Source organism: Engystomops pustulosus, chromosome 1 (genome assembly GCF_040894005.1).
Source record: "Engystomops pustulosus chromosome 1, aEngPut4.maternal, whole genome shotgun sequence".
NCBI lineage: Eukaryota > Metazoa > Chordata > Amphibia > Anura > Leptodactylidae > Engystomops > Engystomops pustulosus.
Genome location: NC_092411.1, coordinates 192,587,167 through 192,612,503, shown reverse-complemented (window position 1 = coordinate 192,612,503; position 25,337 = coordinate 192,587,167). Strand labels below are relative to the sequence as shown.

General features: G+C 35.2%; 28 non-coding genes across 28 annotated transcripts; all 28 read right to left on the bottom strand.

Annotated features, from left to right (window-relative positions):
- Positions 1-119: 119 nt before the first annotated feature.
- On the bottom strand, positions 120-192 carry TRNAK-UUU (transfer RNA lysine (anticodon UUU)). Its single transcript has one exon. It is a non-coding gene; the product is annotated as a tRNA-Lys (tRNA).
- Positions 193-633: 441 nt separating this feature from the next.
- TRNAK-UUU (transfer RNA lysine (anticodon UUU)) lies at positions 634-706 on the bottom strand. The gene has a single exon. It is a non-coding gene; the product is annotated as a tRNA-Lys (tRNA).
- Positions 707-4,280: 3,574 nt separating this feature from the next.
- Positions 4,281-4,353, bottom strand: TRNAK-UUU (transfer RNA lysine (anticodon UUU)). The gene has a single exon. It is a non-coding gene; the product is annotated as a tRNA-Lys (tRNA).
- A 955-nt stretch (positions 4,354-5,308) lies between these two features.
- TRNAK-UUU (transfer RNA lysine (anticodon UUU)) lies at positions 5,309-5,381 on the bottom strand. The gene has a single exon. It is a non-coding gene; the product is annotated as a tRNA-Lys (tRNA).
- Positions 5,382-5,822: 441 nt separating this feature from the next.
- TRNAK-UUU (transfer RNA lysine (anticodon UUU)) lies at positions 5,823-5,895 on the bottom strand. The gene has a single exon. It is a non-coding gene; the product is annotated as a tRNA-Lys (tRNA).
- A 1,469-nt stretch (positions 5,896-7,364) lies between these two features.
- TRNAK-UUU (transfer RNA lysine (anticodon UUU)) lies at positions 7,365-7,437 on the bottom strand. Its single transcript has one exon. It is a non-coding gene; the product is annotated as a tRNA-Lys (tRNA).
- A 441-nt stretch (positions 7,438-7,878) lies between these two features.
- TRNAK-UUU (transfer RNA lysine (anticodon UUU)) lies at positions 7,879-7,951 on the bottom strand. Its single transcript has one exon. It is a non-coding gene; the product is annotated as a tRNA-Lys (tRNA).
- A 441-nt stretch (positions 7,952-8,392) lies between these two features.
- Positions 8,393-8,465, bottom strand: TRNAK-UUU (transfer RNA lysine (anticodon UUU)). Its single transcript has one exon. It is a non-coding gene; the product is annotated as a tRNA-Lys (tRNA).
- Positions 8,466-9,420: 955 nt separating this feature from the next.
- On the bottom strand, positions 9,421-9,493 carry TRNAK-UUU (transfer RNA lysine (anticodon UUU)). Its single transcript has one exon. It is a non-coding gene; the product is annotated as a tRNA-Lys (tRNA).
- Positions 9,494-9,934: 441 nt separating this feature from the next.
- TRNAK-UUU (transfer RNA lysine (anticodon UUU)) lies at positions 9,935-10,007 on the bottom strand. Its single transcript has one exon. It is a non-coding gene; the product is annotated as a tRNA-Lys (tRNA).
- A 441-nt stretch (positions 10,008-10,448) lies between these two features.
- TRNAK-UUU (transfer RNA lysine (anticodon UUU)) lies at positions 10,449-10,521 on the bottom strand. The gene has a single exon. It is a non-coding gene; the product is annotated as a tRNA-Lys (tRNA).
- A 1,469-nt stretch (positions 10,522-11,990) lies between these two features.
- On the bottom strand, positions 11,991-12,063 carry TRNAK-UUU (transfer RNA lysine (anticodon UUU)). Its single transcript has one exon. It is a non-coding gene; the product is annotated as a tRNA-Lys (tRNA).
- Positions 12,064-12,504: 441 nt separating this feature from the next.
- TRNAK-UUU (transfer RNA lysine (anticodon UUU)) lies at positions 12,505-12,577 on the bottom strand. Its single transcript has one exon. It is a non-coding gene; the product is annotated as a tRNA-Lys (tRNA).
- Positions 12,578-13,018: 441 nt separating this feature from the next.
- TRNAK-UUU (transfer RNA lysine (anticodon UUU)) lies at positions 13,019-13,091 on the bottom strand. The gene has a single exon. It is a non-coding gene; the product is annotated as a tRNA-Lys (tRNA).
- A 441-nt stretch (positions 13,092-13,532) lies between these two features.
- Positions 13,533-13,605, bottom strand: TRNAK-UUU (transfer RNA lysine (anticodon UUU)). The gene has a single exon. It is a non-coding gene; the product is annotated as a tRNA-Lys (tRNA).
- A 441-nt stretch (positions 13,606-14,046) lies between these two features.
- TRNAK-UUU (transfer RNA lysine (anticodon UUU)) lies at positions 14,047-14,119 on the bottom strand. Its single transcript has one exon. It is a non-coding gene; the product is annotated as a tRNA-Lys (tRNA).
- Positions 14,120-15,588: 1,469 nt separating this feature from the next.
- TRNAK-UUU (transfer RNA lysine (anticodon UUU)) lies at positions 15,589-15,661 on the bottom strand. Its single transcript has one exon. It is a non-coding gene; the product is annotated as a tRNA-Lys (tRNA).
- Positions 15,662-17,130: 1,469 nt separating this feature from the next.
- On the bottom strand, positions 17,131-17,203 carry TRNAK-UUU (transfer RNA lysine (anticodon UUU)). Its single transcript has one exon. It is a non-coding gene; the product is annotated as a tRNA-Lys (tRNA).
- Positions 17,204-17,644: 441 nt separating this feature from the next.
- TRNAK-UUU (transfer RNA lysine (anticodon UUU)) lies at positions 17,645-17,717 on the bottom strand. Its single transcript has one exon. It is a non-coding gene; the product is annotated as a tRNA-Lys (tRNA).
- Positions 17,718-18,158: 441 nt separating this feature from the next.
- On the bottom strand, positions 18,159-18,231 carry TRNAK-UUU (transfer RNA lysine (anticodon UUU)). Its single transcript has one exon. It is a non-coding gene; the product is annotated as a tRNA-Lys (tRNA).
- Positions 18,232-19,186: 955 nt separating this feature from the next.
- Positions 19,187-19,259, bottom strand: TRNAK-UUU (transfer RNA lysine (anticodon UUU)). The gene has a single exon. It is a non-coding gene; the product is annotated as a tRNA-Lys (tRNA).
- Positions 19,260-19,700: 441 nt separating this feature from the next.
- TRNAK-UUU (transfer RNA lysine (anticodon UUU)) lies at positions 19,701-19,773 on the bottom strand. Its single transcript has one exon. It is a non-coding gene; the product is annotated as a tRNA-Lys (tRNA).
- Positions 19,774-20,214: 441 nt separating this feature from the next.
- Positions 20,215-20,287, bottom strand: TRNAK-UUU (transfer RNA lysine (anticodon UUU)). The gene has a single exon. It is a non-coding gene; the product is annotated as a tRNA-Lys (tRNA).
- A 955-nt stretch (positions 20,288-21,242) lies between these two features.
- On the bottom strand, positions 21,243-21,315 carry TRNAK-UUU (transfer RNA lysine (anticodon UUU)). The gene has a single exon. It is a non-coding gene; the product is annotated as a tRNA-Lys (tRNA).
- A 441-nt stretch (positions 21,316-21,756) lies between these two features.
- Positions 21,757-21,829, bottom strand: TRNAK-UUU (transfer RNA lysine (anticodon UUU)). The gene has a single exon. It is a non-coding gene; the product is annotated as a tRNA-Lys (tRNA).
- A 955-nt stretch (positions 21,830-22,784) lies between these two features.
- TRNAK-UUU (transfer RNA lysine (anticodon UUU)) lies at positions 22,785-22,857 on the bottom strand. The gene has a single exon. It is a non-coding gene; the product is annotated as a tRNA-Lys (tRNA).
- Positions 22,858-23,812: 955 nt separating this feature from the next.
- On the bottom strand, positions 23,813-23,885 carry TRNAK-UUU (transfer RNA lysine (anticodon UUU)). The gene has a single exon. It is a non-coding gene; the product is annotated as a tRNA-Lys (tRNA).
- Positions 23,886-24,326: 441 nt separating this feature from the next.
- Positions 24,327-24,399, bottom strand: TRNAK-UUU (transfer RNA lysine (anticodon UUU)). Its single transcript has one exon. It is a non-coding gene; the product is annotated as a tRNA-Lys (tRNA).
- Between the last annotated feature and the right edge of the window lie 938 nt (positions 24,400-25,337).

Here is a 25,337-nt window from a genome sequence, read left to right as displayed (position 1 = left end):
GATGGCATCAAGGTACATATTTGAAAGTATAATGTCATACTTAAAGCTGTCTACTGCTTCCTTTATTGACATGTCAATTTAAGAGGAAACTAAGAAACTGTTTCTTGTAAAAGGACTGCCGCCTGAACAGGGACTTGAACCCTGGACCCTCAGATTAAAAGTCTGATGCTCTACCGACTGAGCTATCCAGGCTCTGAAACAGCTCGCACTGAGATAGAAAAAAATACTGAGGTTAAATGAAGGAGAATATAAGGTCCTCATAGTCCATTAACGGCAAAATGAAAAGTTCTTGATTTCATAAATACTTTGGAGTATTACTGTTGAAGTTGTTAGAGATCTTCATGCAAATGGACATAATCACTCAATCAAGAAATATATGCTAAACTTCCACACTGTAAATATGGTTTTAAAGAAACATCAAAGATATAAATGTATCTATTCTCAGTGAGTTTACAATGTCCCTAGATCTTTAACATACAGTAGCCAAACTTTCCAAAGGACGTAAATAGAATTTGATGGCATCAAGGTACATATATGAAAGTATAATGTCATACTTAAAGCTGTCTACTGCTTCCTTTATTGACATGTCAATTTAAGAGGAAACTAAGAAACTGTTTCTTGTAAAAGGACTGCCGCCTGAACAGGGACTTGAACCCTGGACCCTCAGATTAAAAGTCTGATGCTCTACCGACTGAGCTATCCAGGCTCTGAAAAAGCTCTCACTGAGATAGAAAAAAATACTGAGGTTAAATGAAGGAGAATATAAGGTCCTCATAGCCCATTAACGGCAAAATGAAAAGTTCTTGATTTCATAAATACTTTGGAGTATTACTGTTGAAGTTGTTAGAGATCTTCATGCAAATGGACATAATCACTCAATCAAGAAATATATGCTAAACTTCCACACTGTAAATATGGTTTTAAAGAAACATCAAAGATATAAATGTATCTATTCTCAGTGAGTTTACAATGTCCCTAGATCTTTAACATACAGTAGCCAAACTTTCCAAAGGACGTAAATAGAATTTGATGGTATCAAGGTACATATTTGAAAGTATAATGTCATACTTACAGCTGTCTTCTGCTTCCTTTATTGACATGTCAATTTAAGAGAAAACTAAGAAACTTTTTCTTGTAAAAGGACTGCCGCCTGAACAGGGACTTGAACCCTGGACCCTCAGATTAAAAGTCTGATGCTCTACCGACCGAGCTATCCAGGCTCTGAAAAAGCTCTCACTGAGATAGAAAAAAATACTGAGGTTAAATGAAGGAGAATATAAGGTCCTCATAGTCCATTAACGGCAAAATGAAAAGTTCTTGATTTCATAAATACTTTGGAGTATTACTGTTGAAGTTGTTAGAGATCTTCATGCAAATGGACATAATCACTCAATTAAGAAATATATGCTAAACTTCCACACTGTAAATATGGTTTTAAAGAAACATCAAAGATATAAATGTATCTATTCTCAGTGAGTTTACAATGTCCCTAGATCTTTAACATACAGTAGCCAAACTTTCCAAAGGACGTAAATAGAATTTGATGGCATCAAGGTACATATTTGAAAGTATAATGTCATACTTAACCCCTTCGCGCTCCGCGGCGGATATATCCGCCACGGAGCGCAGTGACTTAGCGCTCAGTGGCGGATATATCCGCCACGGCTCCTATGCCGGCTCGGCTCTGGATCAGAGCCGAACCGGCATCGGGAAACACGGGGTGCCGGCTGTAACTAATAGCCGGCACCCCAGTGTAACACCCGCGATCGGAGTTGTCTCCGATCGCGGGTGCTTAACCCGTTAGATGCCGCGGTCAGCGCGACCGCGGCATCTAACAAGTATCTGGGGGGTCTTTCCCCCACGATCGGCCCCCCCGAACCGTTTTCGGGGGGCGCCGATCGTTGCTATAGTAACTCTGGGGTCCGATCTGGACCCCAGAGTTAATAGCAAGAATTGCCAGTAAGATGGCGTCTGTGACGTCATCTTACTGGCAAAGTGCCAGCCTATGCAAGTGCATAGGCTGACACTGATAATACTCTGCAATACATGAGTATTGCAGAATATTATCATGAAGAAGCAATCAGAAGATTGCTTCTTCATGTCCCATGGTATAAAAGTGAAAAAGTAAAAAAAAAAGTTATTCAATAAAAAAATAAAGTCATAAATCACTAAAAATGCCCCAAACCCCCAAAACATATAAAGAGACATATAACTCAAAAAAAAAGTCTAAATCATAACACAAACCCCACATATATAGTATCACCGCGTCCGTAACAACCCGTAGAATAAAAGTAAATCATTATTGAACCCCCACGATAAACGCCGTAAAAAAAAACTGTTATAAACCCTCCAAAAATTATGATTTTTACCTTTTCAATCCCACAAAAAATGATATAAAATGCGACCAAAAAACCATATGTACTCAGACCTGATACTGTTGCAAAGTACAACATGTCCCGCAAAAAACAAGCCATCAACCAGCTCCGTAGCCAAAAACGTAACAAAGTTATGCCACTTGGAAGATGGCAATACAAAAATTATAGATTTTTCCCCACATTAGGGTTTTGTTTGACAAATTTAGTAAAACGTAAGAAAATATATTCATGTCTGGTATCCCCGTAATCGTATCAACCCATAGAATAAAGATAACATGACTATTAGTCTATACGGTGAACACCAAAAAAAAAAAAGTCAAAAATCCAGTACAGAATTGATGCTTTTCTACTCCTGCCCTCAAAAAAAGTTCCTAAATTTTCAACAATAGGTGATACCAACCCCAAAATGGTAACAATGGAAAAAGCATCTCATCCCGCAAAAAAAATGCCGTCACATGGCCCCAATAACGAAAAAGCGAAAATTTTATAGCCTTCAAAAGGGGCCAATGAGGAAACTAAATTCCTGGCAGCTGCAGCGCCCTCCTTCCCTTCTGCGCCTCGCTGTGCCCCCATAAAACAAGTAACGGCCACATGTGGGGGGTCGCTGCACTCAGGAGAAATTGCAGAACAAATTGTATGGTGGGTTTTCTCTTTTTATATTTTGGAAATGTGTAAATTTTGGTGCTAAATGAACGTATAAGGGAACAATATGACCATTCTAAATTTCACCTCCATTTTGATTCAATTACTATGAAGATCTCAAGGGGTTAACAATCTTCGTAAAAGCTGTTTCTGATAGCTTGAGGGGTGCAGATTTGAAAATGGGTTGGTTATATAGGGGGTTTTGATGCTAAATATGTAAAATTTCATTCAAAACTGTATTTATCCCCAAAATAGTCAATTCTGAAAATCCGGAAAAGCGATATTCTATTTGCAAGCCGCGTGACGTCAAAATAAATTATCCAGATATTTCAGAAATTATGAAAATGTAAAGTAGACAAATGGGAAATGTTATTCAGCAACTTATTTAGCTGGTAAATCTATCTGCCTGAAAACGTGATGATTTAGAATTTCGAAAATGGCAAATTTTTCAAAAAATTCATCACATTTTCTTTTTTTTGTAAATAAACGCAAAACTTATCTGCCAAAATTTACCACTAAAATGAAGTACAACATGTGGGGAAAAAACAATCTCAGAATCGTTTTGATAAGTAACAGTGTTCAAAAGTTATAACCATATAAAGCGAAGCAAGTCAGAATCCAAAAAATCGGGCTGAGCCTTAAGCTGTAAAATGGCTGCGTCCTTAAGGGGTTAAAGCTGTCTACTGCTTCCTTTATTGACATGTCAATTTAAGAGGAAACTAAGAAACTGTTTCTTGTAAAAGGACTGCCGCCTGAACAGGGACTTGAACCCTGGACCCTCAGATTAAAAGTCTGATGCTCTACCGACTGAGCTGTCCAGGCTCTGAAAAAGCTCTCACTGAGATAGAAAAAAATACTGAGGTTAAATGAAGGAGAATATAAGGTCCTCATAGTCCATTAACGGCAAAATGAAAAGTTCTTGATTTCATAAATACTTTGGAGTATTACTGTTGAAGTTGTTAGAGATCTTCATGCAAATGGACATAATCACTCAATCAAGAAATATATGCTAAACTTCCACACTGTAAATATGGTTTTAAAGAAACATCAAAGATATAAATGTATCTATTCTCAGCGAGTTTACAATGTCCCTAGATCTTTAACATACAGTAGCCAAACTTTCCAAAGGACGTAAATAGAATTTGATGGCATCAAGGTACATATTTGAAAGTATAATGTCATACTTAAAGCTGTCTACTGCTTCCTTTATTGACATGTCAATTTAAGAGGAAACTAAGAAACTTGTTCTTGTAAAAGGACTGCCGCCTGAACAGGGACTTGAACCCTGGACCCTCAGATTAAAAGTCTGATGCTCTACCGACTGAGCTATCCAGGCTCTGAAAAAGCTCTCACTGAGATAGAAAAAAATACTGAGGTTAAATGAAGGAGAATATAAGGTCCTCATAGTCCATTAACGGCAAAATGAAAAGTTCTTGATTTCATAAATACTTTGGAGTATTACTGTTGAAGTTGTTAGAGATCTTCATGCAAATGGACATAATCACTCAATCAAGAAATATATGCTAAACTTCCACACTGTAAATATGGTTTTAAAGAAACATCAAAGATATAAATGTATCTATTCTCAGTGAGTTTACAATGTCCCTAGATCTTTAACATACAGTAGCCAAACTTTCCAAAGGACGTAAATAGAATTTGATGGCATCCAGGTACATATTTGAAAGTATAATGTCATACTTAAAGCTGTCTACTGCTTCCTTTATTGACATGTCAATTTAAGAGGAAACTAAGAAACTGTTTCTTGTAAAAGGACTGCCGCCTGAACAGGGACTTGAACCCTGGACCCTCAGATTAAAAGTCTGATGCTCTATCGACTGAGCTATCCAGGCACTGAAACAGCTCTCACTGAGATAGAAAAAAATACTGAGGTTAAATGAAGGAGAATATAAGGTCCTCATAGTCCATTAACGGCAAAATGAAAAGTTCTTGATTTCATAAATACTTTGGAGTATTACTGTTGAAGTTGTTAGAGATCTTCATGCAAATGGACATAATCACTCAATCAAGAAATATATGCTAAACTTCCACACTGTAAATATGGTTTTAAAGAAACATCAAAGATATAAATGTATCTATTCTCAGCGAGTTTACAATGTCCCTAGATCTTTAACATACAGTAGCCAAACTTTCCAAAGGACGTAAATAGAATTTGATGGCATCAAGGTACATATTTGAAAGTATAATGTCATACTTAAAGCTGTCTACTGCTTCCTTTATTGACATGTCAATTTAAGAGGAAACTAAGAAACTTTTTCTTGTAAAAGGACTGCCGCCTGAACAGGGACTTGAACCCTGGACCCTCAGATTAAAAGTCTGATGCTCTACCGACTGAGCTATCCAGGCTCTGAAAAAGCTCTCACTGAGATAGAAAAAAATACTGAGGTTAAATGAAGGAGAATATAAGGTCCTCATAGTCCATTAACGGCAAAATGAAAAGTTCTTGATTTCATAAATACTTTGGAGTATTACTGTTGAAGTTGTTAGAGATCTTCATGCAAATGGACATAATCACTCAATCAAGAAATATATGCTAAACTTCCACACTGTAAATATGGTTTTAAAGAAACATCAAAGATATAAATGTATCTATTCTCAGTGAGTTTACAATGTCCCTAGATCTTTAACATACAGTAGCCAAACTTTCCAAAGGACGTAAATAGAATTTGATGGCATCAAGGTACATATTTGAAAGTATAATGTCATACTTAAAGCTGTCTACTGCTTCCTTTATTGACATGTCAATTTAAGAGGAAACTAAGAAACTGTTTCTTGTAAAAGGACTGCCGCCTGAACAGGGACTTGAACCCTGGACCCTCAGATTAAAAGTCTGATGCTCTACCGACTGAGCTATCCAGGCACTGAAACAGCTCTCACTGAGATAGAAAAAAATACTGAGGTTAAATGAAGGAGAATATAAGGTCCTCATAGTCCATTAACGGCAAAATGAAAAGTTCTTGATTTCATAAATACTTTGGAGTATTACTGTTGAAGTTGTTAGAGATCTTCATGCAAATGGACATAATCACTCAATCAAGAAATATATGCTAAACTTCCACACTGTAAATATGGTTTTAAAGAAACATCAAAGATATAAATGTATCTATTCTCAGTGAGTTTACAATGTCCCTAGATCTTTAACATACAGTAGCCAAACTTTCCAAAGGACGTAAATAGAATTTGATGGCATCAAGGTACATATTTGAAAGTATAATGTCATACTTAAAGCTGTCTACTGCTTCCTTTATTGACATGTCAATTTAAGAGGAAACTAAGAAACTGTTTCTTGTAAAAGGACTGCTGCCTGAACAGGGACTTGAACCCTGGACCCTCAGATTAAAAGTCTGATGCTCTACCGACCGAGCTATCCAGGCTCTGAAAAAGCTCTCACTGAGATAGAAAAAAATACTGAGGTTAAATGAAGGAGAATATAAGGTCCTCATAGTCCATTAACGGCAAAATGAAAAGTTCTTGATTTCATAAATACTTTGGAGTATTACTGTTGAAGTTGTTAGAGATCTTCATGCAAATGGACATAATCACTCAATTAAGAAATATATGCTAAACTTCCACACTGTAAATATGGTTTTAAAGAAACATCAAAGATATAAATGTATCTATTCTCAGTGAGTTTACAATGTCCCTAGATCTTTAACATACAGTAGCCAAACTTTCCAAAGGACGTAAATAGAATTTGATGGCATCAAGGTACATATTTGAAAGTATAATGTCATACTTAAAGCTGTCTACTGCTTCCTTTATTGACATGTCAATTTAAGAGGAAACTAAGAAACTGTTTCTTGTAAAAGGACTGCTGCCTGAACAGGGACTTGAACCCTGGACCCTCAGATTAAAAGTCTGATGCTCTACCGACGGAGCTGTCCAGGCTCTGAAAAAGCTCTCACTGAGATAGAAAAAAATACTGAGGTTAAATGAAGGAGAATATAAGGTCCTCATAGTCCATTAACGGCAAAATGAAAAGTTCTTGATTTCATAAATACTTTGGAGTATTACTGTTGAAGTTGTTAGAGATCTTCATGCAAATGGACATAATCACTCAATCAAGAAATATATGCTAAACTTCCACACTGTAAATATGGTTTTAAAGAAACATCAAAGATATAAATGTATCTATTCTCAGCGAGTTTACAATGTCCCTAGATCTTTAACATACAGTAGCCAAACTTTCCAAAGGACGTAAATAGAATTTGATGGCATTAAGGTACATATTTGAAAGTATAATGTCATACTTAAAGCTGTCTACTGCTTCCTTTATTGACATGTCAATTTAAGAGGAAACTAAGAAACTGTTTCTTGTAAAAGGACTGCCGCCTGAACAGGGACTTGAACCCTGGACCCTCAGATTAAAAGTCTGATGCTCTACCGACTGAGCTATCCAGGCACTGAAACAGCTCTCACTGAGATAGAAAAAAATACTGAGGTTAAATGAAGGAGAATATAAGGTCCTCATAGTCCATTAACGGCAAAATGAAAAGTTCTTGATTTCATAAATACTTTGGAGTATTACTGTTGAAGTTGTTAGAGATCTTCATGCAAATGGACATAATCACTCAATCAAGAAATATATGCTAAACTTCCACACTGTAAATATGGTTTTAAAGAAACATCAAAGATATAAATGTATCTATTCTCAGTGAGTTTACAATGTCCCTAGATCTTTAACATACAGTAGCCAAACTTTCCAAAGGACGTAAATAGAATTTGATGGCATCAAGGTACATATTTGAAAGTATAATGTCATACTTAAAGCTGTCTACTGCTTCCTTTATTGACATGTCAATTTAAGAGGAAACTAAGAAACTGTTTCTTGTAAAAGGACTGCCGCCTGAACAGGGACTTGAACCCTGGACCCTCAGATTAAAAGTCTGATGCTCTACCGACTGAGCTATCCAGGCTCTGAAAAAGCTCTCACTGAGATAGAAAAAAATACTGAGGTTAAATGAAGGAGAATATAAGGTCCTCATAGTCCATTAACGGCAAAATGAAAAGTTCTTGATTTCATAAATACTTTGGAGTATTACTGTTGAAGTTGTTAGAGATCTTCATGCAAATGGACATAATCACTCAATTAAGAAATATATGCTAAACTTCCACACTGTAAATATGGTTTTAAAGAAACATCAAAGATATAAATGTATCTATTCTCAGTGAGTTTACAATGTCCCTAGATCTTTAACATACAGTAGCCAAACTTTCCAAAGGACGTAAATAGAATTTGATGGCATCAAGGTACATATTTGAAAGTATAATGTCATACTTAAAGCTGTCTACTGCTTCCTTTATTGACATGTCAATTTAAGAGGAAACTAAGAAACTGTTTCTTGTAAAAGGACTGCCGCCTGAACAGGGACTTGAACCCTGGACCCTCAGATTAAAAGTCTGATGCTCTACCGACTGAGCTATCCAGGCTCTGAAAAAGCTCTCACTGAGATAGAAAAAAATACTGAGGTTTAATGAAGGAGAATATAAGGTCCTCATAGTCCATTAACGGCAAAATGAAAAGTTCTTGATTTCATAAATACTTTGGAGTATTACTGTTGAAGTTGTTAGAGATCTTCATGCAAATGGACATAATCACTCAATCAAGAAATATATGCTAAACTTCCACACTGTAAATATGGTTTTAAAGAAACATCAAAGATATAAATGTATCTATTCTCAGCGAGTTTACAATGTCCCTAGATCTTTAACATACAGTAGCCAAACTTTCCAAAGGACGTAAATAGAATTTGATGGCATCAAGGTACATATTTGAAAGTATAATGTCATACTTAAAGCTGTCTACTGCTTCCTTTATTGACATGTCAATTTAAGAGGAAACTAAGAAACTGTTTCTTGTAAATGGACTGCTGCCTGAACAGGGACTTGAACCCTGGACCCTCAGATTAAAAGTCTGATGCTCTACCGACTGAGCTGTCCAGGCTCTGAAAAAGCTCTCACTGAGATAGAAAAAAATACTGAGGTTAAATGAAGGAGAATATAAGGTCCTCATAGTCCATTAACGGCAAAATGAAAAGTTCTTGATTTCATAAATACTTTGGAGTATTACTGTTGAAGTTGTTAGAGATCTTCATGCAAATGGACATAATCACTCAATTAAGAAATATATGCTAAACTTCCACACTGTAAATATGGTTTTAAAGAAACATCAAAGATATAAATGTATCTATTCTCAGTGAGTTTACAATGTCCCTAGATCTTTAACATACAGTAGCCAAACTTTCCAAAGGACGTAAATAGAATTTGATGGCATCAAGGTACATATTTGAAAGTATAATGTCATACTTAAAGCTGTCTACTGCTTCCTTTATTGACATGTCAATTTAAGAGGAAACTAAGAAACTGTTTCTTGTTAAAGTACTGCCGCCTGAACAGGGACTTGAACCCTGGACCCTCAGATTAAAAGTCTGATGCTCTACCGACTGAGCTATCCAGGCTCTGAAAAAGCTCTCACTGAGATAGAAAAAAATACTGAGGTTAAATGAAGGAGAATATAAGGTCCTCATAGTCCATTAACGGCAAAATGAAAAGTTCTTGATTTCATAAATACTTTGGAGTATTACTGTTGAAGTTGTTAGAGATCTTCATGCAAATGGACATAATCACTCAATCAAGAAATATATGCTAAACTTCCACACTGTAAATATGGTTTTAAAGAAACATCAAAGATATAAATGTATCTATTCTCAGTGAGTTTACAATGTCCCTAGATCTTTAACATACAGTAGCCAAACTTTCCAAAGGACGTAAATAGAATTTGATGGCATCAAGGTACATATTTGAAAGTATAATGTCATACTTAAAGCTGTCTACTGCTTCCTTTATTGACATGTCAATTTAAGAGGAAACTAAGAAACTGTTTCTTGTAAAAGGACTGCCGCCTGAACAGGGACTTGAACCCTGGACCCTCAGATTAAAAGTCTGATGCTCTACCGACTGAGCCATCCAGGCACTGAAACATCTCTCACTGAGATAGAAAAAAATACTGAGGTTAAATGAAGGAGAATATAAGGTCCTCATAGTCCATTAACGGCAAAATGAAAAGTTCTTGATTTCATAAATACTTTGGAGTATTACTGTTGAAGTTGTTAGAGATCTTCATGCAAATGGACATAATCACTCAATCAAGAAATATATGCTAAACTTCCACACTGTAAATATGGTTTTAAAGAAACATCAAAGATATAAATGTATCTATTCTCAGTGAGTTTACAATGTCCCTAGATCTTTAACATACAGTAGCCAAACTTTCCAAAGGACGTAAATAGAATTTGATGGCATCAAGGTACATATTTGAAAGTATAATGTCATACTTAAAGCTGTCTACTGCTTCCTTTATTGACATGTCAATTTAAGAGGAAACTAAGAAACTGTTTCTTGTAAAAGGACTGCCGCCTGAACAGGGACTTGAACCCTGGACCCTCAGATTAAAAGTCTGATGCTCTACCGACTGAGCTATCCAGGCTCTGAAAAAGCTCTCACTGAGATAGAAAAAAATACTGAGGTTAAATGAAGGAGAATATAAGGTCCTCATAGTCCATTAACGGCAAAATGAAAAGTTCTTGATTTCATAAATACTTTGGAGTATTACTGTTGAAGTTGTTAGAGATCTTCATGCAAATGGACATAATCACTCAATTAAGAAATATATGCTAAACTTCCACACTGTAAATATGGTTTTAAAGAAACATCAAAGATATAAATGTATCTATTCTCAGTGAGTTTACAATGTCCCTAGATCTTTAACATACAGTAGCCAAACTTTCCAAAGGACGTAAATAGAATTTGATGGCATCAAGGTACATATTTGAAAGTATAATGTCATACTTAAAGCTGTCTACTGCTTCCTTTATTGACATGTCAATTTAAGAGGAAACTAAGAAACAGTTTCTTGTAAAAGGACTGCCGCCTGAACAGGGACTTGAACCCTGGACCCTCAGATTAAAAGTCTGATGTTCTACCGACTGAGCTATCCAGGCTCTGAAAAAGCTCTCACTGAGATAGAAAAAAATACTGAGGTTAAATGAAGGAGAATATAAGGTCCTCATAGTCCATTAACGGCAAAATGAAAAGTTCTTGATTTCATAAATACTTTGGAGTATTACTGTTGAAGTTGTTAGAGATCTTCATGCAAATGGACATAATCACTCAATTAAGAAATATATGCTAAACTTCCACACTGTAAATATGGTTTTAAAGAAACATCAAAGATATAAATGTATCTATTCTCAGTGAGTTTACAATGTCCCTAGATCTTTAACATACAGTAGCCAAACTTTCCAAAGGACGTAAATAGAATTTGATGGCATCAAGGTACATATTTGAAAGTATAATGTCATACTTAAAGCTGTCTACTGCTTCCTTTATTGACATGTCAATTTAAGAGGAAACTAAGAAACAGTTTCTTGTAAAAGGACTGCCGCCTGAACAGGGACTTGAACCTTGGACCCTCAGATTAAAAGTCTGATGCTCTACCGACTGAGCTTTCCAGGCTCTGAAAAAGCTCTCACTGAGATAGAAAAAAATACTGAGGTTTAATGAAGGAGAATATAAGGTCCTCATAGTCCATTAACGGCAAAATGAAAAGTTCTTGATTTCATAAATACTTTGGAGTATTACTGTTGAAGTTGTTAGAGATCTTCATGCAAATGGACATAATCACTCAATCAAGAAATATATGCTAAACTTCCACACTGTAAATATGGTTTTAAAGAAACATCAAAGATATAAATGTATCTATTCTCAGCGAGTTTACAATGTCCCTAGATCTTTAACATACAGTAGCCAAACTTTCCAAAGGACGTAAATAGAATTTGATGGCATCAAGGTACATATTTGAAAGTATAATGTCATACTTAAAGCTGTCTACTGCTTCCTTTATTGACATGTCAATTTAAGAGGAAACTAAGAAACTTTTTCTTGTAAAAGGACTGCCGCCTGAACAGGGACTTGAACCCTGGACCCTCAGATTAAAAGTCTGATGCTCTACCGACTGAGCTATCCAGGCTCTGAAAAAGCTCTCACTGAGATAGAAAAAAATACTGAGGTTAAATGAAGGAGAATATAAGGTCCTCATAGTCCATTAACGGCAAAATGAAAAGTTCTTGATTTCATAAATACTTTGGAGTATTACTGTTGAAGTTGTTAGAGATCTTCATGCAAATGGACATAATCACTCAATTAAGAAATATATGCTAAACTTCCACACTGTAAATATGGTTTTAAAGAAACATCAAAGATATAAATGTATCTATTCTCAGTGAGTTTACAATGTCCCTAGATCTTTAACATACAGTAGCCAAACTTTCCAAAGGACGTAAATAGAATTTGATGGCATCAAGGTACATATTTGAAAGTATAATGTCATACTTAAAGCTGTCTACTGCTTCCTTTATTGACATGTCAATTTAAGAGGAAACTAAGAAACTGTTTCTTGTAAAAGGACTGCCGCCTGAACAGGGACTTGAACCCTGGACCCTCAGATTAAAAGTCTGATGCTCTACCGACTGAGCTATCCAGGCTCTGAAAAAGCTCTCACTGAGATAGAAAAAAATACTGAGGTTAAATGAAGGAGAATATAAGGTCCTCATAGTCCATTAACGGCAAAATGAAAAGTTCTTGATTTCATAAATACTTTGGAGTATTACTGTTGAAGTTGTTAGAGATCTTCATGCAAATGGACATAATCACTCAATCAAGAAATATATGCTAAACTTCCACACTGTAAATATGGTTTTAAAGAAACATCAAAGATATAAATGTATCTATTCTCAGTGAGTTTACAATGTCCCTAGATCTTTAACATACAGTAGCCAAACTTTCCAAAGGACGTAAATAGAATTTGATGGCATTAAGGTACATATTTGAAAGTATAATGTCATACTTAAAGCTGTCTACTGCTTCCTTTATTGACATGTCAATTTAAGAGGAAACTAAGAAACTGTTTCTTGTAAAAGGACTGCCGCCTGAACAGGGACTTGAACCCTGGACCCTCAGATTAAAAGTCTGATGCTCTACCGACTGAGCTATCCAGGCACTGAAACAGCTCTCACTGAGATAGAAAAAAATACTGAGGTTAAATGAAGGAGAATATAAGGTCCTCATAGTCCATTAACGGCAAAATGAAAAGTTCTTGATTTCATAAATACTTTGGAGTATTACTGTTGAAGTTGTTAGAGATCTTCATGCAAATGGACATAATTACTCAATCAAGAAATATATGCTAAACTTCCACACTGTAAATATGGTTTTAAAGAAACATCAAAGATATAAATGTATCTATTCTCAGTGAGTTTACAATGTCCCTAGATCTTTAACATACAGTAGCCAAACTTTCCAAAGGACGTAAATAGAATTTGATGGCATCAAGGTACATATTTGAAAGTATAATGTCATACTTAAAGCTGTCTACTGCTTCCTTTATTGACATGTCAATTTAAGAGGAAACTAAGAAACTGTTTCTTGTAAAAGGACTGCCGCCTGAACAGGGACTTGAACCCTGGACCCTCAGATTAAAAGTCTGATGCTCTACCGACTGAGCTATCCAGGCTCTGAAAAAGCTCTCACTGAGATAGAAAAAAATACTGAGGTTAAATGAAGGAGAATATAAGGTCCTCATAGTCCATTAACGGCAAAATGAAAAGTTCTTGATTTCATAAATACTTTGGAGTATTACTGTTGAAGTTGTTAGAGATCTTCATGCAAATGGACATAATCACTCAATCAAGAAATATATGCTAAACTTCCACACTGTAAATATGGTTTTAAAGAAACATCAAAGATATAAATGTATCTATTCTCAGCGAGTTTACAATGTCCCTAGATCTTTAACATACAGTAGCCAAACTTTCCAAAGGACGTAAATAGAATTTGATGGCATCAAGGTACATATTTGAAAGTATAATGTCATACTTAAAGCTGTCTACTGCTTCCTTTATTGACATGTCAATTTAAGAGGAAACTAAGAAACTTTTTCTTCTAAAAGGACTGCCGCCTGAACAGGGACTTGAACCCTGGACCCTCAGATTAAAAGTCTGATGCTCTACCGACTGAGCTATCCAGGCTCTGAAAAAGCTCTCACTGAGATAGAAAAAAATACTGAGGTTAAATGAAGGAGAATATAAGGTCCTCATAGTCCATTAACGGCAAAATGAAAAGTTCTTGATTTCATAAATACTTTGGAGTATTACTGTTGAAGTTGTTAGAGATCTTCATGCAAATGGACATAATCACTCAATCAAGAAATAAATGCTAAACTTCCACACTGTAAATATGGTTTTAAAGAAACATCAAAGATATAAATGTATCTATTCTCAGTGAGTTTACAATGTCCCTAGATCTTTAACATACAGTAGCCAAACTTTCCAAAGGACGTAAATAGAATTTGATGGCATCAAGGTACATATTTGAAAGTATAATGTCATACTTAAAGCTGTCTACTGCTTCCTTTATTAACATGTCAATTTAAGAGGAAACTAAGAAACTGTTTCTTGTAAAAAGACTGCCGCCTGAACAGGGACTTGAACCCTGGACCCTCAGATTTAAAGTCTGATGCTCTACCGACTGAGCTATCCAGGCTCTGAAAAAGCTCTCACTGAGACAGAAAAAAATACTGAGGTTAAATGAAGGAGAATATAAGGTCCTCATAGTCCATTAACGGCAAAATGAAAAGTTCTTGATTTCATAAATACTTTGGAGTATTACTGTTGAAGTTGTTAGAGATCTTCATGCAAATGGACATAATCACTCAATCAAGAAATATATGCTAAACTTCCACACTGTAAATATGGTTTTAAAGAAACATCAAAGATATAAATGTATCTATTCTCAGTGAGTTTACAATGTCCCTAGATCTTTAACATACAGTAGCCAAACTTTCCAAAGGACGTAAATAGAATTTGATGGCATCAAGGTACATATTTGAAAGTATAATGTCATACTTAAAGCTGTCTACTGCTTCCTTTATTGACATGTCAATTTAAGAGGAAACTAAGAAACTGTTTCTTGTAAAAGGACTGCCGTCTGAACAGGGACTTGAACCCTGGACCCTCAGATTAAAAGTCTGATGCTCTACCGACTGAGCTATCCAGGCTCTGAAAAAGCTCTCACTGAGATAGAAAAAAATACTGAGGTTAAATGAAGGAGAATATAAGGTCCTCATAGTCCATTAACGGCAAAATGAAAAGTTCTTGATTTCATAAATACTTTGGAGTATTACTGTTGAAGTTGTTAGAGATCTTCATGCAAATGGACATAATCACTCAATTAAGAAATATATGCTAAACTTCCACACTGTAAATATGGTTTTAAAGAAACATCAAAGATATAAATGTATCTATTCTCAGTGAGTTTACAATGTCCCTAGATCTTTAACATACAGTAGCCAAACTTTCCAAAGGACGTAAATAGAATTTGATGGCATCAAGGTACATATTTGAAAGTATAATGTCATACTTAAAGCTGTCTACTGCTTCCTTTATTGACATGTCAATTTAAGAGGAAACTAAGAAACTGTTTCTTGTAAAAGGACTGCTGCCTGAACAGGGACTTGAACCCTGGACCCTCAGATTAAAAGTCTGATGCTCTACCGACTGAGCTATCCAGGCTCTGAAAAAGCTCTCACTGAGATAGAAAAAAATACTGAGGTTTAATGAAGGAGAATATAAGGTCCTCATAGTCCATTAACGGCAAAATGAAAAGTTCTTGATTTCATAAATACTTTGGAGTATTACTGTTGAAGTTGTTAGAGATCTTCATGCAAATGGACATAATCACTCAATCAAGAAATATATGCTAAACTTCCACACTGTAAATATGGTTTTAAAGAAACATCAAAGATATAAATGTATCTATTCTCAGCGAGTTTACAATGTCCCTAGATCTTTAACATACAGTAGCCAAACTTTCCAAAGGACGTAAATAGAATTTGATGGCATCAAGGTACATATTTGAAAGTATAATGTCATACTTAAAGCTGTCTACTGCTTCCTTTATTGACATGTCAATTTAAGAGGAAACTAAGAAACTTTTTCTTGTAAAAGGACTGCTGCCTGAACAGGGACTTGAACCCTTGACCCTCAGATTAAAAGTCTGATGCTCTACCGACTGAGCTATCCAGGCTCTGAAAAAGCTCTCACTGAGATAGAAAAAAATACTGAGGTTAAATGAAGGAGAATATAAGGTCCTCATAGTCCATTAACGGCAAAATGAAAAGTTCTTGATTTCATAAATACTTTGGAGTATTACTGTTGAAGTTGTTAGAGATCTTCATGCAAATGGACATAATCACTCAATTAAGAAATATATGCTAAACTTCCACACTGTAAATATGGTTTTAAAGAAACATCAAAGATATAAATGTATCTATTCTCAGTGAGTTTACAATGTCCCTAGATCTTTAACATACAGTAGCCAAACTTTCCAAAGGACGTAAATAGAATTTGATGGCATCAAGGTACATATTTGAAAGTATAATGTCATACTTAAAGCTGTCTACTGCTTCCTTTATTGACATGTCAATTTAAGAGGAAACTAAGAAACTGTTTCTTGTAAATGGACTGCTGCCTGAACAGGGACTTGAACCCTGGACCCTCAGATTAAAAGTCTGATGCTCTACCGACTGAGCTGTCCAGGCTCTGAAAAAGCTTTCACTGAGATAGAAAAAAATACTGAGGTTAAATGAAGGAGAATATAAGGTCCTCATAGTCCATTAACGGCAAAATGAAAAGTTCTTGATTTCATAAATACTTTGGAGTATTACTGTTGAAGTTGTTAGAGATCTTCATGCAAATGGACATAATCACTCAATTAAGAAATATATGCTAAACTTCCACACTGTAAATATGGTTTTAAAGAAACATCAAAGATATAAATGTATCTATTCTCAGTGAGTTTACAATGTCCCTAGATCTTTAACATACAGTAGCCAAACTTTCCAAAGGACGTAAATAGAATTTGATGGCATCAAGGTACATATTTGAAAGTATAATGTCATACTTAAAGCTGTCTACTGCTTCCTTTATTGACATGTCAATTTAAGAGGAAACTAAGAAACTGTTTCTTGTAAAAGGACTGCCGCCTGAACAGGGACTTGAACCCTGGACCCTCAGATTAAAAGTCTGATGCTCTACCGACTGAGCTATCCAGGCTCTGAAAAATCTCTCACTGAGATAGAAAAAAATACTGAGGTTAAATGAAGGAGAATATAAGGTCCTCATAGTCCATTAACGGCAAAATGAAAAGTTCTTGATTTCATAAATACTTTGGAGTATTACTGTTGAAGTTGTTAGAGATCTTCATGCAAATGGACATAATCACTCAATCAAGAAATATATGCTAAACTTCCACACTGTAAATATGGTTTTAAAGAAACATCAAAGATATAAATGTATCTATTCTCAGTGAGTTTACAATGTCCCTAGATCTTTAACATACAGTAGCCAAACTTTCCAAAGGACGTAAATAGAATTTGATGGCATCAAGGTACATATTTGAAAGTATAATGTCATACTTAAAGCTGTCTACTGCTTCCTTTATTGACATGTCAATTTAAGAGGAAACTAAGAAACTGTTTCTTGTAAAAGGACTGCCGCCTGAACAGGGACTTGAACCCTGGACCCTCAGATTAAAAGTCTGATGCTCTACCGACTGAGCTATCCAGGCTCTGAAAAAGCTCTCACTGAGATAGAAAAAAATACTGAGGTTAAATGAAGGAGAATATAAGGTCCTCATAGTCCATTAACGGCAAAATGAAAAGTTCTTGATTTCATAAATACTTTGGAGTATTACTGTTGAAGTTGTTAGAGATCTTCATGCAAATGGACATAATCACTCAATTAAGAAATATATGCTAAACTTCCACACTGTAAATATGGTTTTAAAGAAACATCAAAGATATAAATGTATCTATTCTCAGTGAGTTTACAATGTCCCTAGATCTTTAACATACAGTAGCCAAACTTTCCAAAGGACGTAAATAGAATTTGATGGCATCAAGGTACATATTTGAAAGTATAATGTCATACTTAAAGCTGTCTACTGCTTCCTTTATTGACATGTCAATTTAAGAGGAAACTAAGAAACAGTTTCTTGTAAAAGGACTGCCGCCTGAACAGGGACTTGAACCCTGGACCCTCAGATTAAAAGTCTGATGCTCTACCGACTGAGCTATCCAGGCTCTGAAAAAGCTCTCACTGACATAGAAAAAAATACTGAGGTTAAATGAAGGAGAATATAAGGTCCTCATAGTCCATTAACGGCAAAATGAAAAGTTCTTGATTTCATAAATACTTTGGAGTATTACTGTTGAAGTTGTTAGAGATCTTCATGCAAATGGACATAATCACTCAATTAAGAAATATATGCTAAACTTCCACACTGTAAATATGGTTTTAAAGAAACATCAAAGATATAAATGTATCTATTCTCAGTGAGTTTACAATGTCCCTAGATCTTTAACATACAGTAGCCAAACTTTCCAAAGGACGTAAATAGAATTTGATGGCATCAAGGTACATATTTGAAAGTATAATGTCATACTTAAAGCTGTCTACTGCTTCCTTTATTGACATGTCAATTTAAGAGGAAACTAAGAAACAGTTTCTTGTAAAAGGACTGCCGCCTGAACAGGGACTTGAACCCTGGACCCTCAGATTAAAAGTCTGATGCTCTACCGACTGAGCTTTCCAGGCTCTGAAAAAGCTCTCACTGAGATAGAAAAAAATACTGAGGTTTAATGAAGGAGAATATAAGGTCCTCATAGTCCATTAACGGCAAAATGAAAAGTTCTTGATTTCATAAATACTTTGGAGTATTACTGTTGAAGTTGTTAGAGATCTTCATGCAAATGGACATAATCACTCAATCAAGAAATATATGCTAAACTTCCACACTGTAAATATGGTTTTAAAGAAACATCAAAGATATAAATGTATCTATTCTCAGCGAGTTTACAATGTCCCTAGATCTTTAACATACAGTAGCCAAACTTTCCAAAGGACGTAAATAGAATTTGATGGCATCAAGGTACATATTTGAAAGTATAATGTCATACTTAAAGCTGTCTACTGCTTCCTTTATTGACATGTCAATTTAAGAGGAAACTAAGAAACTTTTTCTTGTAAAAGGACTGCCGCCTGAACAGGGACTTGAACCCTGGACCCTCAGATTAAAAGTCTGATGCTCTACCGACTGAGCTATCCAGGCTCTGAAAAAGCTCTCACTGAGATAGAAAAAAATACTGAGGTTAAATGAAGGAGAATATAAGGTCCTCATAGTCCATTAACGGCAAAATGAAAAGTTCTTGATTTCATAAATACTTTGGAGTATTACTGTTGAAGTTGTTAGAGATCTTCATGCAAATGGACATAATCACTCAATTAAGAAATATATGCTAAACTTCCACACTGTAAATATGGTTTTAAAGAAACATCAAAGATATAAATGTATCTATTCTCAGTGAGTTTACAATGTCCCTAGATCTTTAACATACAGTAGCCAAACTTTCCAAAGGACGTAAATAGAATTTGATGGCATCAAGGTACATATTTGAAAGTATAATGTCATACTTAAAGCTGTCTACTGCTTCCTTTATTGACATGTCAATTTAAGAGGAAACTAAGAAACTGTTTCTTGTAAAAGGACTGCCGCCTGAACAGGGACTTGAACCCTGGACCCTCAGATTAAAAGTCTGATGCTCTACCGACTGAGCTATCCAGGCTCTGAAAAAGCTCTCACTGAGATAGAAAAAAATACTGAGGTTAAATGAAGGAGAATATAAGGTCCTCATAGTCCATTAACGGCAAAATGAAAAGTTCTTGATTTCATAAATACTTTGGAGTATTACTGTTGAAGTTGTTAGAGATCTTCATGCAAATGGACATAATCACTCAATCAAGAAATATATGCTAAACTTCCACACTGTAAATATGGTTTTAAAGAAACATCAAAGATATAAATGTATCTATTCTCAGTGAGTTTACAATGTCCCTAGATCTTTAACATACAGTAGCCAAACTTTCCAAAGGACGTAAATAGAATTTGATGGCATTAAGGTACATATTTGAAAGTATAATGTCATACTTAAAGCTGTCTACTGCTTCCTTTATTGACATGTCAATTTAAGAGGAAACTAAGAAACTGTTTCTTGTAAAAGGACTGCCGCCTGAACAGGGACTTGAACCCTGGACCCTCAGATTAAAAGTCTGATGCTCTACCGACTGAGCTATCCAGGCACTGAAACAGCTCTCACTGAGATAGAAAAAAATACTGAGGTTAAATGAAGGAGAATATAAGGTCCTCATAGTCCATTAACGGCAAAATGAAAAGTTCTTGATTTCATAAATACTTTGGAGTATTACTGTTGAAGTTGTTAGAGATCTTCATGCAAATGGACATAATTACTCAATCAAGAAATATATGCTAAACTTCCACACTGTAAATATGGTTTTAAAGAAACATCAAAGATATAAATGTATCTATTCTCAGTGAGTTTACAATGTCCCTAGATCTTTAACATACAGTAGCCAAACTTTCCAAAGGACGTAAATAGAATTTGATGGCATCAAGGTACATATTTGAAAGTATAATGTCATACTTAAAGCTGTCTACTGCTTCCTTTATTGACATGTCAATTTAAGAGGAAACTAAGAAACTGTTTCTTGTAAAAGGACTGCCACCTGAACAGGGACTTGAACCCTGGACCCTCAGATTAAAAGTCTGATGCTCTACCGACTGAGCTATCCAGGCTCTGAAAAAGCTCTCACTGAGATAGAAAAAAATACTGAGGTTAAATGAAGGAGAATATAAGGTCCTCATAGTCCATTAACGGCAAAATGAAAAGTTCTTGATTTCATAAATACTTTGGAGTATTACTGTTGAAGTTGTTAGAGATCTTCATGCAAATGGACATAATCACTCAATCAAGAAATATATGCTAAACTTCCACACTGTAAATATGGTTTTAAAGAAACATCAAAGATATAAATGTATCTATTCTCAGCGAGTTTACAATGTCCCTAGATCTTTAACATACAGTAGCCAAACTTTCCAAAGGACGTAAATAGAATTTGATGGCATCAAGGTACATATTTGAAAGTATAATGTCATACTTAAAGCTGTCTACTGCTTCCTTTATTGACATGTCAATTTAAGAGGAAACTAAGAAACTTTTTCTTCTAAAAGGACTGCCGCCTGAACAGGGACTTGAACCCTGGACCCTCAGATTAAAAGTCTGATGCTCTACCGACTGAGCTATCCAGGCTCTGAAAAAGCTCTCACTGAGATAGAAAAAAATACTGAGGTTAAATGAAGGAGAATATAAGGTCCTCATAGTCCATTAACGGCAAAATGAAAAGTTCTTGATTTCATAAATACTTTGGAGTATTACTGTTGAAGTTGTTAGAGATCTTCATGCAAATGGACATAATCACTCAATCAAGAAATATATGCTAAACTTCCACACTGTAAATATGGTTTTAAAGAAACATCAAAGATATAAATGTATCTATTCTCAGTGAGTTTACAATGTCCCTAGATCTTTAACATACAGTAGCCAAACTTTCCAAAGGACGTAAATAGAATTTGATGGCATTAAGGTACATATTTGAAAGTATAATGTCATACTTAAAGCTGTCTACTGCTTCCTTTATTGACATGTCAATTTAAGAGGAAACTAAGAAACTGTTTCTTGTAAAAGGACTGCCGCCTGAACAGGGACTTGAACCCTGGACCCTCAGATTAAAAGTCTGATGCTCTACCGACTGAGCTATCCAGGCACTGAAACAGCTCTCACTGAGATAGAAAAAAATACTGAGGTTAAATGAAGGAGAATATAAGGTCCTCATAGTCCATTAACGGCAAAATGAAAAGTTCTTGATTTCATAAATACTTTGGAGTATTACTGTTGAAGTTGTTAGAGATCTTCATGCAAATGGACATAATTACTCAATCAAGAAATATATGCTAAACTTCCACACTGTAAATATGGTTTTAAAGAAACATCAAAGATATAAATGTATCTATTCTCAGTGAGTTTACAATGTCCCTAGATCTTTAACATACAGTAGCCAAACTTTCCAAAGGACGTAAATAGAATTTGATGGCATCAAGGTACATATTTGAAAGTATAATGTCATACTTAAAGCTGTCTACTGCTTCCTTTATTGACATGTCAATTTAAGAGGAAACTAAGAAACTGTTTCTTGTAAAAGGACTGCCACCTGAACAGGGACTTGAACCCTGGACCCTCAGATTAAAAGTCTGATGCTCTACCGACTGAGCTATCCAGGCTCTGAAAAAGCTCTCACTGAGATAGAAAAAAATACTGAGGTTAAATGAAGGAGAATATAAGGTCCTCATAGTCCATTAACGGCAAAATGAAAAGTTCTTGATTTCATAAATACTTTGGAGTATTACTGTTGAAGTTGTTAGAGATCTTCATGCAAATGGACATAATCACTCAATCAAGAAATATATGCTAAACTTCCACACTGTAAATATGGTTTTAAAGAAACATCAAAGATATAAATGTATCTATTCTCAGCGAGTTTACAATGTCCCTAGATCTTTAACATACAGTAGCCAAACTTTCCAAAGGACGTAAATAGAATTTGATGGCATCAAGGTACATATTTGAAAGTATAATGTCATACTTAAAGCTGTCTACTGCTTCCTTTATTGACATGTCAATTTAAGAGGAAACTAAGAAACTTTTTCTTCTAAAAGGACTGCCGCCTGAACAGGGACTTGAACCCTGGACCCTCAGATTAAAAGTCTGATGCTCTACCGACTGAGCTATCCAGGCTCTGAAAAAGCTCTCACTGAGATAGAAAAAAATACTGAGGTTAAATGAAGGAGAATATAAGGTCCTCATAGTCCATTAACGGCAAAATGAAAAGTTCTTGATTTCATAAATACTTTGGAGTATTACTGTTGAAGTTGTTAGAGATCTTCATGCAAATGGACATAATCACTCAATCAAGAAATATATGCTAAACTTCCACACTGTAAATATGGTTTTAAAGAAACATCAAAGATATAAATGTATCTATTCTCAGTGAGTTTACAATGTCCCTAGATCTTTAACATACAGTAGCCAAACTTTCCAAAGGACGTAAATAGAATTTGATGGCATCAAGGTACATATTTGAAAGTATAATGTCATACTTAAAGCTGTCTACTGCTTCCTTTATTAACATGTCAATTTAAGAGGAAACTAAGAAACTGTTTCTTGTAAAAAGACTGCCGCCTGAACAGGGACTTGAACCCTGGACCCTCAGATTTAAAGTCTGATGCTCTACCGACTGAGCTATCCAGGCTCTGAAAAAGCTCTCACTGAGACAGAAAAAAATACTGAGGTTAAATGAAGGAGAATATAAAGTCCTCATAGTCCATTAACGGCAAAATGAAAAGTTCTTGATTTCATAAATACTTTGGAGTATTACTGTTGAAGTTGTTAGAGATCTTCATGCAAATGGACATAATCACTCAATTAAGAAATATATGCTAAACTTCCACACTGTAAATATGGTTTTAAAGAAACATCAAAGATATAAATGTATCTATTCTCAGTGAGTTTACAATGTCCCTAGATCTTTAACATACAGTAGCCAAACTTTCCAAAGGACGTAAATAGAATTTGATGGCATAAAGGTACATATTTGAAAGTATAATGTCATACTTAAAGCTGTCTACTGCTTCCTTTATTGACATGTCAATTTAAGAGGAAACTAAGAAACTTTTTCTTGTAAAAGGACTGCCGCCTGAACAGGGACTTGAACCCTGGACCCTCAGATTAAAAGTCTGATGCTCTACCGACTGAGCTATCCAGGCTCTGAAAAAGCTCTCACTGAGATAGAAAAAAATACTGAGGTTAAATGAAGGAGAATATAAGGTCCTCATAGTCCATTAACGGCAAAATGAAAAGTTCTTGATTTCATGAATACTTTGGAGTATTACTGTTGAAGTTGTTAGAGATCTTCATGCAAATGGACATAATCACTCAATCAAGAAATATATGCTAAACTTCCACACTGTAAATATGGTTTTAAAGAAACATCAAAGATATAAATGTATCTATTCTCGGTGAGTTTACAATGTCCCTAGATCTTTAACATACAGTAGCCAAACTTTCCAAAGGACGTAAATAGAATTTGATGGCATCAAGGTACATATTTGAAAGTATAATGTCATACTTAAAGCTGTCTACTGCTTCCTTTATTGACATGTCAATTTAAGAGGAAACTAAGAAACTGTTTCTTGTAAAAGGACTGCCGCCTGAACAGGGACTTGAACCCTGGACCCTCAGATTAAAAGTCTGATGCTCTACCGACTGAGCCATCCAGGCACTGAAACATCTCTCACTGAGATAGAAAAAAATACTGAGGTTAAATGAAGGAGAATATAAGGTCCTCATAGTCCATTAACGGCAAAATGAAAAGTTCTTGATTTCATAAATACTTTGGAGTATTACTGTTGAAGTTGTTAGAGATCTTCATGCAAATGGACATAATCACTCAATTAAGAAATATATGCTAAACTTCCACACTGTAAATATGGTTTTAAAGAAACATCAAAGATATAAATGTATCTATTCTCAGTGAGTTTACAATGTCCCTAGATCTTTAACATACAGTAGCCAAACTTTCCAAAGGACGTAAATAGAATTTGATGGCATCAAGGTACATATTTGAAAGTATAATGTCATACTTAAAGCTGTCTACTGCTTCCTTTATTGACATGTCAATTTAAGAGGAAACTAAGAAACAGTTTCTTGTAAAAGGACTGCCGCCTGTACAGGGACTTGAACCCTGGACCCTCAGATTAAAAGTCTGATGCTCTACCGACTGAGCTATCCAGGCTCTGAAAAAGCTCTCACTGAGATAGAAAAAAATACTGAGGTTAAATGAAGGAGAATATAAGGTCCTCATAGTCCATTAACGGCAAAATGAAAAGTTCTTGATTTCATAAATACTTTGGAGTATTACTGTTGAAGTTGTTAGAGATCTTCATGCAAATGGACATAATCACTCAATTAAGAAATATATGCTAAACTTCCACACTGTAAATATGGTTTTAAAGAAACATCAAAGATATAAATGTATCTATTCTCAGTGAGTTTACAATGTCCCTAGATCTTTAACATACAGTAGCCAAACTTTCCAAAGGACGTAAATAGAATTTGATGGCATCAAGGTACATATTTGAAAGTATAATGTCATACTTAAAGCTGTCTACTGCTTCCTTTATTGACATGTCAATTTAAGAGGAAACTAAGAAACAGTT